Raw genomic sequence first — 10,786 nt, forward strand, 5'->3', positions numbered from 1 at the left:
ATAAACACACGTGTATATCATTAAAATAAAATTGTAACCAGGGTTCGGAAAAAATATCGCATTCTACATCGTAACCTGCAAGAAACCGTATCCTAGGGCCGCGGCGTACCGGGATTCTAGTATATATATATATATATATATATATATATATATATATATATATATATATATATATATATACTAGCTGTACCCGGCCACGCGTTGCTGTGGCTCAGTTTGTTAAAATGGAACACATGTGAAAGTAGAGAAAAGTTTGATTCTTTTTTTCAAGAGAATGTACAAATTATTTTTTTTTTTAACAGATGTTAAGTAAATAAACAGAAAAATACTTCCATCATTAATTATGCAAAAAAATAAATAAAATGCTCACTTAGTGTTTCAATATGCTTATAAATTACGATAAAACTTGCTGAGTATGCACTGTTTTACGGTTGTTGTAAAAATGCAACGGAAACTTAAATTTCGCTTCATTTTAATCTTTCTTAATTTTTTAATTGTGCCCCCCCAAACGAATATAATCAAAACAGTAACATTCAACAATTGTACTTTATGTATATAAAACACAAAATGGGTGTTTGTATTACTGTACAGATAGATTCGACAAAAGTTGTCAAAAAAAAATATATAACAAATAAATGTTACCAAAGACAAGATAAGTTACTTTTCTACCAAACTGGATATATTTTCGTGTTTTTATCCAATGTAACATATTTATTCAGCTCGAAAACATACAGTGTTTACCGATGTATTCGAAAATTAAAGATGGCGTCTCACACCCTCTTTAACACCGTAACTATGGAAAAAGGTGTTATAAATGAAAAACTATACAAAATACTATTAAAAACCCGCCGAATATATGTCAACCTATGTCACGCTAACATATATTGAGCGAGTTTTTAACAGTATTTTATCCGGTTATTTATTTATAACATCTTTTCCCACACTTACCGTGTTAAAGAGAGAATCAGACGCCATCTTGAATGTTCCAATACATCGGTAAACACTGTATGGTTTTCGAGCTGAATAAACATGTTACATTGGATAAAAACACGAAAATATATCCAGTTTGGTAGAAAAGTAACTTATCTTGTCTTTGGTAACATTAATTTGTTATATATTTCTTTTTGGACAACTTTTTCGAATCTATGTGTACAGTAATACAAATTCCACAAAATATTTATTAAATTTTTTTTTTTTTAAGTTAATAACGAAAGGGAAATAATTCCATTTTTAAACGAAAAAGTCAGTTTACCTAACTTACTGTATTAATGCTAATTTTTTAAGCAAGAAAAAAAAAAAAAGGAAATATCCAGATACGCTACTACAGAACACCGACCACTCTAATTTGTTTTTGTATAGGTAATTGAGGTCGCTGACAACGAATCTGATAGTCAAACGTGGGGCAAATTTACCGTTTGCATGGTATTTACCGCTGAACCCAGGAACTTCTTCCCACCATTTTGCAGCATCCGTTTATGCTACACGCATACACGCGGTAGCATAAACGACGGCTTCACCAAGCAAACTATGTTGGGGGGAGGGGATTTTTTTCCAGGACATAGAATTTTCTAATTTTCAAAAATACATTATAGCGCTTTTTGGGTGGAAAATTAAAAATTAGCTGAAAAAGGAATAAAATAAGAAAAGCAAAGCACACCAAGTTGGAGTACGGGGTGGGTAATTTATCTGTTTTTTTTTTTACCTGGAACATCGAATTTACAAATTTTCCGTAAGTAATGCACCGACATTTACCAATTAGAACAACATTTAACATTTTCCGAAGATTTTACTTTGTACATTGGGGGCGCGAGCGGGGGGGGGCGGATGTGATGTTGGCGCGCGCGCGCCCCAACATCACATCCCCCCAAACAAATTAGAGTGGTCGGTGTTCTGTAGTAGCGTATCTGGATATTTACCCCCCCCCAAAAAAATATTTAGGTTTGGCTATACATTCCTAAACTCATTTCACCCTAAATAATTTAGGTGCCTGAAATAGGAATCTAATTGAATCTTTAATTTCCTGAATAGTATCTGATAATTCATTTTTCTTCGAGTTACATCGAATACATTAATACGGACTTTAGGGGCTTTTTTCGTAATGTTACTGTAAAAATTATTTTTTATTATTAAAAATTACGATGCTTAAAAAAAAAGCCAAAATAAATTCTTGTTTTTTTATTTTCTACTGAAAACCATAACTTTAGTAAAGGTATTTTTTGTTTAAACAAAATAAAACATTTTCACCAAGAGTTAAGTAAAAACAATTAGTTCATTATATTCTGCGATCATTATTTGAAAAATACTGCAATTTTCATTAAAATTGGTTAATTTCCTGATTTTTTGGTGAATTTTTAAGTAAAGGGAGGAATCAAAATGTGTATACACTTTGAGCGTCGGCATTCATTGTGCGACCAGGTGTGGTAAATTAAATTAAAGTTCAATCACATGGTTACATTCATCAATAAACCCATTGAAAATTTACCGATATTGTAAACACATTCTGTTTACATTAAGCCTGTGGTGTTCTTTTAGTGATGCAATGTTGTCAACTGAGATTAAAAAAAACCTGCGATATCAGGAGAAAGAAATGTCCAGAAAATCGCAAGCCAGTTTGGCAGAAAAGTAACTTATCTTGCCTTTGATAACATTTATTTGTTATATATTTGTTTTTTGACAACTTTTTCGAATCTATGTGTACAGTAATACAAACCCGTGTACAGTAATACAGACCCCTTCGGGGAGATTGGAATGCCCCCCCACCTATGATGTACTTGGAAAAATCGTTTTTATAGTGAGATTTAAGAATGGTTAGTCGAAAAAAAGGTGAAAAACAAAACAAATAATCAATAAATAATTGTTACCAAAGGAAATAAATGCTACTTTTTTTACTTACATGAATGAGTTTATTTTATGTTTTAAAGTATTTTCAAGCAATCTAATGCGGGTGTTGGGTGCCAAATACCTTCCAGATTTTCTAGAATCTCCCGCTAGATTGTAAACGAAATCTCCAGATCAAGCAGGAAAACCGCAAAATTGTAACACTGGTCACGTGACAGGAAGCGGTAATAAATAATTGTCCCTAAATAAAAAAATCGCCTCTCGGTACAAAGAAATCTAGCTATTTATCATAGAAATAATTAAAAAGAAATATATAAAAACACACATGGATATAGTAAACATATTATACCAAAACGTGGAAGCCATCCGTCCAGTGGTTTTTTAGACAATTAACTCCGAACGAACCAACATTTACATGTATATATATATATATATATATATATATATATATATATATATATATATATATATAAGGTTTTTTTGGATAGCTAATTTTGTGTTGCACAATATTTATATATAAAAATTATGAAGGAAGATATATGCTGATATTAGTTAATCAAAATATGGACAAAATCGGATGCCAACGGAACGAAGGATTTTTTTTTTACAAAAGCAAACGAAACCCATGAGTGAATAAATAGGTTTTAAATAAAGTGTAATAACGGCGAGAAAGAGGAAAGAACATTAAATTATTTATGATTTTCAGTCTGCGTATTCGGACTTTCATCTGAAGTGTGTGAGATTTATTCCCGTTCGTTTAAAGATAAATTTTCTTTGTTAACACAAAAAAATGACTTTTAGGTTTGGACGTGATTACTCTACAGAGTATTTTATCATTGTACATTGATAACACATGTGACTTCATTTTAGATATCGTTTTCTTTTGATTTTGTTTTTGAAGAGGTATATTCGTGATGCTGTTTGAAAAACAAAATCTACATTCTAATTTATCTCTCACAGACGAACGTATTTAACAACATCGTGGAATAGCTAAAACATTGTTCACGCAAATGCTAACACCGTAGGTTTTTTCACCCACTTTACGCTGAGGAACGTATGCTAAATTCTAGAGCAAAAGTAAATATTGGAAGAATAATGGCTTCTTAAAGAAAAAACAAATGAAATAAATACAGCGTGGTTTCAATTTCATCAGGAAAATTATTATAAAAGCATTTTTAGTGGCTTAGCGTATTAAATTTTCCATAAATATTAACATATAGTACTACAGATTTACGAATAAATTTCTACAGGGAACAAACAGTAAGCAAAGAAAAGTAGCTACCAGACCTTGATTAGCATATAGAAAGATAAGGAACAGTAGAAAACTTACGTCCAAAAACAATTCCTGACGAAAGAAATCAAAACAATAGTTCAAGCATTATTTACAAAGAGAACTCTACAAGAGGAATGATGTTAATTTTGCGCAGATTACAAGAGATAAAGTCCTAGGACTGGATGACATCCGCTGCGAGAAAACAATTTCTGCACGCAAATCTAGGCGATTATATCAAGTATATGTATTTGATATCGAACAAAGTAAGATACAACTCCCTTAAAATGTTCGTTATTATTTTTAAGACAGTGATCATATTAAAAAAATACAAGCCACTATTTAGTAGCGAAAGTAAATATACCGAAAAAGAAAAAAAAACAAAAAACAAAAAAAACAAACAAATCCAACAAATAGTATATGTGAATATCAAGTTTGCAACGAGTTAGACATACCGCCTTTTATTTATAAAAAGCGAAAGAAAAAGTATTCTTATCTGTGACCTGGACAGCACAATTCCACGTAATGAAATTATTTTTCCTTTTACTAAATCTCTATTCAAAAAGTGAATCTACTGTTCGAACTTTTATATTATTTATTTGATGAGTTTTAAAGATATTTTTTTTATTCTCGCTTCACAAATATAACAAAATATCGTACACACTGAAAAAGTGAGTTTTTCACTCTTATTTTTATTATATTTAGTACATGTATAGAAAAACATGCAAGCATATTCATGTTTTATATACAGTCACGTATGCATATAATATTATTGATTTAGTTATGATTATTTTACAAAATAACGGCCATAAATCATACGATACTATTAGCATTAATAATAAATGATGATTTCTCAACACAGATTTATTATTCGTATCTATTAATATCTGATCCAATGATCATGCAATATTGTTAAAAAACGACGTTTTACACAGATGAAGAGTTATTTCAAAACAAAATATGTTTCTGAAAATATAGTGTCATGTTCAAATAGAGCTTGGTAATTAGGTATAAGAATATATATATATATATATATATATATATATATATATATATATAACATTAGATCTATGCACATTTTGGTTAGATTTTCAATCTCTCTGAATGTGTGTATATCTATATATATATATATATATATATATATATATATATATATATATATATATATATAGACAAACGAGTTTATTGCAGGAGAGAAAGTGGAATATATATATATATATATATATATATATATATATATATATATATACATGCAGAGAGGGAAGAAGTGCTTGTGTGAGTATTAATTAATAATTTAATCATGCAACGAAAGTAAAACTAGTCTCTCAACAGAAGATTAATTCATTATAACAATACATTTCTAAATGTTGGCAAATATTAATACTGCATTGTTTAAACAATTGCATTCAGTTATAATTTTTTGATGACGCAAAAATATTTACTGATAAGTAGAAAACATATTTATTTCGACTCTGTGAAGTTATATAAAACCGAGTTAGTTTTTTAGTGGAGTTGATTTTAAATAAGCAGTTGATTTTTATCAAAAACAAAACACTCGTAGAATTTTCATCCGTATTCAATATATGACCCTGCTTTTTACATATCAGAACGGAACTGTTGACGACGTAGTGTCATTGCTAGGTAATGCATTTGTAGAAGTTATTAGTAAATTGAGTGGTCCAATGCTATTTCTCATAAAGGTTTTTGCCGCCCTCCTATTTTCGACCGAACAATAAAATTTAAATAATATTTTTGTTGATAAATTTAACTAATTACATTTTTATTTCACAAAATTCACAAAAATATATGGCTTTAATGTTACGGAGCATCAATCAGTTTATAATACTTTTTTGTTATTGTTAGACTTCTCACTTATGACAGTTAAACGTTGACTTCTCAGTACGGGCGACAGGCTAAATACAGTTGTGAAACACTTTAAACTGTTACACAGTCATGCATGCCTGATCGAGATCATACTACGTGCGTGGTTAAAATAAACGGTCTGTTGGAAATCTATGCAAGTTCGTGATAAAAAATTGCCGAGTTCGACATTGAAAACCAGAAGAAGATCGGAGGTTACTCCAATTGAAATGTAAAAATAACAGTCAAAATGAGAATAGTAATCTAAAGTATCCCGATTCAATAATTAAGTAATTCTAATCTCAAAAATTCAGTATGGCATTGAAGCGTAAACATCTTGAATAAATAACACGCGCACAAATCATCAGTTGCAAAAAATAATTTTGATGTCATCATGAATATGAATAATCGTGAATGACCAGAAGAAATTAAAACGGTTCACAAAACGGTACAGGAGTGTATTAGACATCACTATACAATTCTTTATATCCAAATAAGTTTGTTGAATATATGTGTAACGAAATCAAGAAACAGCTTTAGGCTCCTGTTGACTAAAAGATTAATCGAGAGTAAATGAGTGAAAAATGTGGAGAGAAAATAGTATGACTAATGTTGGTGTTCCTTATGAATAAGAGTTATCAACTTGAACTTTTCAGGCAAATCAAAGTAAGTATGTAGCCTATGGCCATATTGTTATGCATTTGTACTTGGATTTGCCTGAAATATATATATATATATATATATATATGTATATATATATATACCATAGTGTATATATATATATATATATATATATATATATATATATATATATATATATATATACCGTAGTTTTGGGTAATTCCTCAAAATCCAGGAGTAATTGCGCCAACTAAAAAAAACCCTCTTCATATGCGTTGTTACAAAAAGGACCCTTTTTAGCTAGTTAGCGAAATTACACCGGACTTGGCGCATTTACCGATAGTACGGTATATATATATATATATATATATATATATATATATATATATATATATATATATATATATACGCACGCATATATATATATATATTATATGATTATAAATTAATGTATCTATATGAAATGTTTGTATGTAATTTCTTTAGTTAATTTGACAGTGCTCGATACGCAAGAACGCATAGTTAAGTAGTAATGTTTTAAAATATATACAATGTATATATATATATATATGCATATATATGCATATATATAATTATATATGTATATATAATTATATATATGTATATATATAATTATATATATGTACATATATAATTATATATATATATATATATATACGCATACCTATATATAGGAATACTTCGAAAATATATACGAGATATATGCAGAGATCGTATGCTTTAATAATAGAAAATGTAAGAATGAACGTTGGCATCAACAGAACAACGCGTGTTTTATCACACAATATACATTAGGAAGCCCTATGTTTATCACATTAAAGCTACGCTAAATAATCCGCAATTACTTTACAAAGTCACGAGCGAATGAAACAATGAATATTAAGCTTAATTCACTAATAAAGTTGTAAAACATAGTATATTTATATATATATATATGCATATATAGCTATATATACATATATAGATAGATAGATGGATAGATAGATACATAGATAGTAACACCCTACGATATGCACACATTTTTTACGCTGATACTGTAAGGAAATGTACATCGTCATAATATATACAAACATAGATAACAGCTGTTCCATAAAAGAGTGATTTGTACAGAGGTTTAGTTTTACACCCTTTTAAAAATTACTTATTATAAATGTGTTTGACTGTGTATAGTTTAGTAATAGTTTTCCACATTACATAGACATATTTCGAAATTATTTAGTATATTAGCGTCTTTAATTATGAATATGACAACAATTGCTCATGAAAATGCTTAAACATTCATATTATTTATCAATTAATGAATGCGTTATATATATACATACATACATACATACATATATATATATATATATATATATATATATATATATATATATATATATATATCACCTACAGGGTAGCTCAGGCGCAGAGGTTGGGGGTTGAGATGCAGCTGTTGACGATAACTGTGGCCTCACCCGTTTTTCATCACCCGTGTGGTCTAGTCTAGTGGCCGAAATTGTCACCGTCGCCGTCGTTCGCTCTCTTTCGTTCTGCTTTCGAATCAGCTTCCAAACGTTCAACTTGGCTATCTGAGAAATACATTGCATTCGACAAGTGTGTTTTCAAATAAAGAAAAAAAGTAAAAGCTAAATTCGCTTTTCTTAACATAAAATAATTATTGCTTTGGACTTTACAAATAATAGTACAAGCTCGTTTGGGCATGCAAATAGGAGGCTAGCAGTTTCTTCTTTCTCTTACCAAGTACTTCGTCTTTTCTCTCTCTATATATATATAGTATATAGGGAGGTCAGAGACACGCGTATCGGGGTGGGGGTGCCACTAGGCGCGTGGCGAAAAAAAAAGTCTCTTACATCCCCTCCTCACCTCCTGTTATCAATATCGCCAGCCTCCCACCTCTCCAAATATGCCCACAAGTGGCGATCAACCAATCAGCGGACGCGTCTTTGTTCGGAGGGTAGCACTAAGGGCCTGCCGAGCCCTGACCGCTCAGTCGCAGAAGAAAAAGGAAAGAAAATAATAAAAAGCGACCTTTATATTTGAATCAAAAGAAAAAAGGAATGAAGAGATTTTCCTCTCTCATCTTGTCTCCGTCCACTCCTCTCTCAACACGTCACTAAGTAGATAACGTCCTCTCACCAGAATACGAGCCGTCACGTCTTATTAACACATGGTCTTTGCCAGGCATGCCAACCCGGGTGATCCCTCAACATACGAGTCATCTGTTAATTTTCGGAATTATTTTTATGACTTATTCTGGCGTTGACACACGCTGTAGTGTCCATTCCCGGGGAGGGGAGATCATTTTGATTATCCACCAAGAAACAGATGTATTGTGTTTAAAAAAAACATCAAACCATCATCATCATGTCCAGCTCCAGCTGTGCGACTTCTCCTGAGTTCGTGTCAATGGGCCACAAATACTACAAGCTGTTCTTTAATCAACCAGCAAGGTCTCCCGCGATCGACCGGTCCCCTTCGGGTCACATCTCGCCTCCTACCTGTTTTGATTTTTACCTTGTAAATGACACCCAATCCCAACCCCGTGCTCGGACAGTCCATAACAAGAAATATTCAAGTTCTCAGATCAATTGTCTCTAGTGTGAGAAAGAGGAAGAGAGAGAGAGAGAGAGAGAGAGAGAGAGAAAGTAACAAAACAACAACCAAATACCACAACCTTCTAGCCAGACCTCATACTCTAAATACAAGAAAAAAAGAAAGAATCGAATGAAAATTAAAAAAGAAAAACAGAAAAAAAACAATTGTTTACTCGAAAGTCCAATAGTCTTTCATATAGATGGCCACCAAAAGTCAACAATTGCCCCTCTGCTTCTCTGTGTTTGTGTGTGTGCATGTATATGTATTTTAGATCAGGTGACGGGAGAAGTGACAATTCAATTAGCGACTAAGCATGCAATGAAAATATCTTTCAGTTCACCACGAAAATTAGGGCTCTCACACTCCCTTATATTTAGGTGTCACTCTCCCCGTCCTTCTGTTTTTTTTTCTTTCTTAATTCTTGATAATTTTCAGTTTAACATCTGGCTTCAACGTCCCGGCTGCCGGGCTGGACATTTCGTCTGCAGGTGGCGTTCCCACCGGGATCTCGGTCTACTCTACTGGAGACTGCAGTTCTTGCATTCTGCCCTGATCTAGACATGGTGCACTCATTGGTATCCCCTCTTCACTTAGGTGCTCTTATTGTCCGTATCTTAGTTTTACCCCACCTTTTTTCTATGTCTTATCCATACCAACCGTGTTATCATCACCATATGATTATGACCACAATGGCGTGGGTCCCCGGCAAGGCTATTATGCTAACCACATATTCACCGGACTAACTTGACTACCTAATCGTGGGCGCAGCTCTGCCCCACTGCAATATTACCACCGCCTACTCAGGCTACAACATCTTTCCTCGGTGGATTGCCTTAATGAAATCCATTCCTATCAACACTTCATCGACCGAAGTTAGCAAAATGAAAACGGAGTAAATGTGGTACTCTGGTGCCTGCAAGGACCCGAACTGAGTATGTTGTGGTCCAGTCGCATCTCCACAGTGAGTCACCTTTCTGTGAGTGCTCCGAGGACAGTCTACCTCCCGGCTACGCAGTCAAAATTCGAATTGTCCTCAGTACCCTGGGTTTCGAATCCGACTGAGGTGGTGGGAAACGTCAATAGCTACCCTCCAGCGGAGCGACCTATAAGAATAAGATAAAATTGAGAACACTCCGGAATACGAGCCGTCACGTCTAATTAAGACAAGGTTTTTGCCACGCATGCAAGCCCGGGTGGTCCTTCAACACACGAGTCCATCTGTTAATTTTCGGAATTATTTTTCTGACTTATTCTCGCGTTGTTGACACGCGCTGTAGTTTCCATTCCCGGGGAGGGGGAGGGGAGATCAATTTGATTATCCACTAAGTAACAGACGTATTCTGTTTAAGCCAACATCAAACCATCATCATCATCATTAGAGTCCAGCCGCGCCAATGAGCTCGTGTCACTGGGCCACCCAGACTACAAACTGTTCTTTGATCAACTAGCAAGTTCTCCCGGCATCGCTCGGTCGGTCCCCATCGAATCACACACACACACACACACGCACACACACACACACACGCACACACATTTATATATATATATATATATATATATATATATATATACAATTTT

The sequence above is a fragment of the Euprymna scolopes genome, chromosome 8 (assembly GCF_053919585.1).
Source record: "Euprymna scolopes isolate OS-2025 chromosome 8, ASM5391958v1, whole genome shotgun sequence".
Taxonomy (NCBI): Eukaryota; Metazoa; Mollusca; class Cephalopoda; order Sepiida; family Sepiolidae; genus Euprymna; species Euprymna scolopes.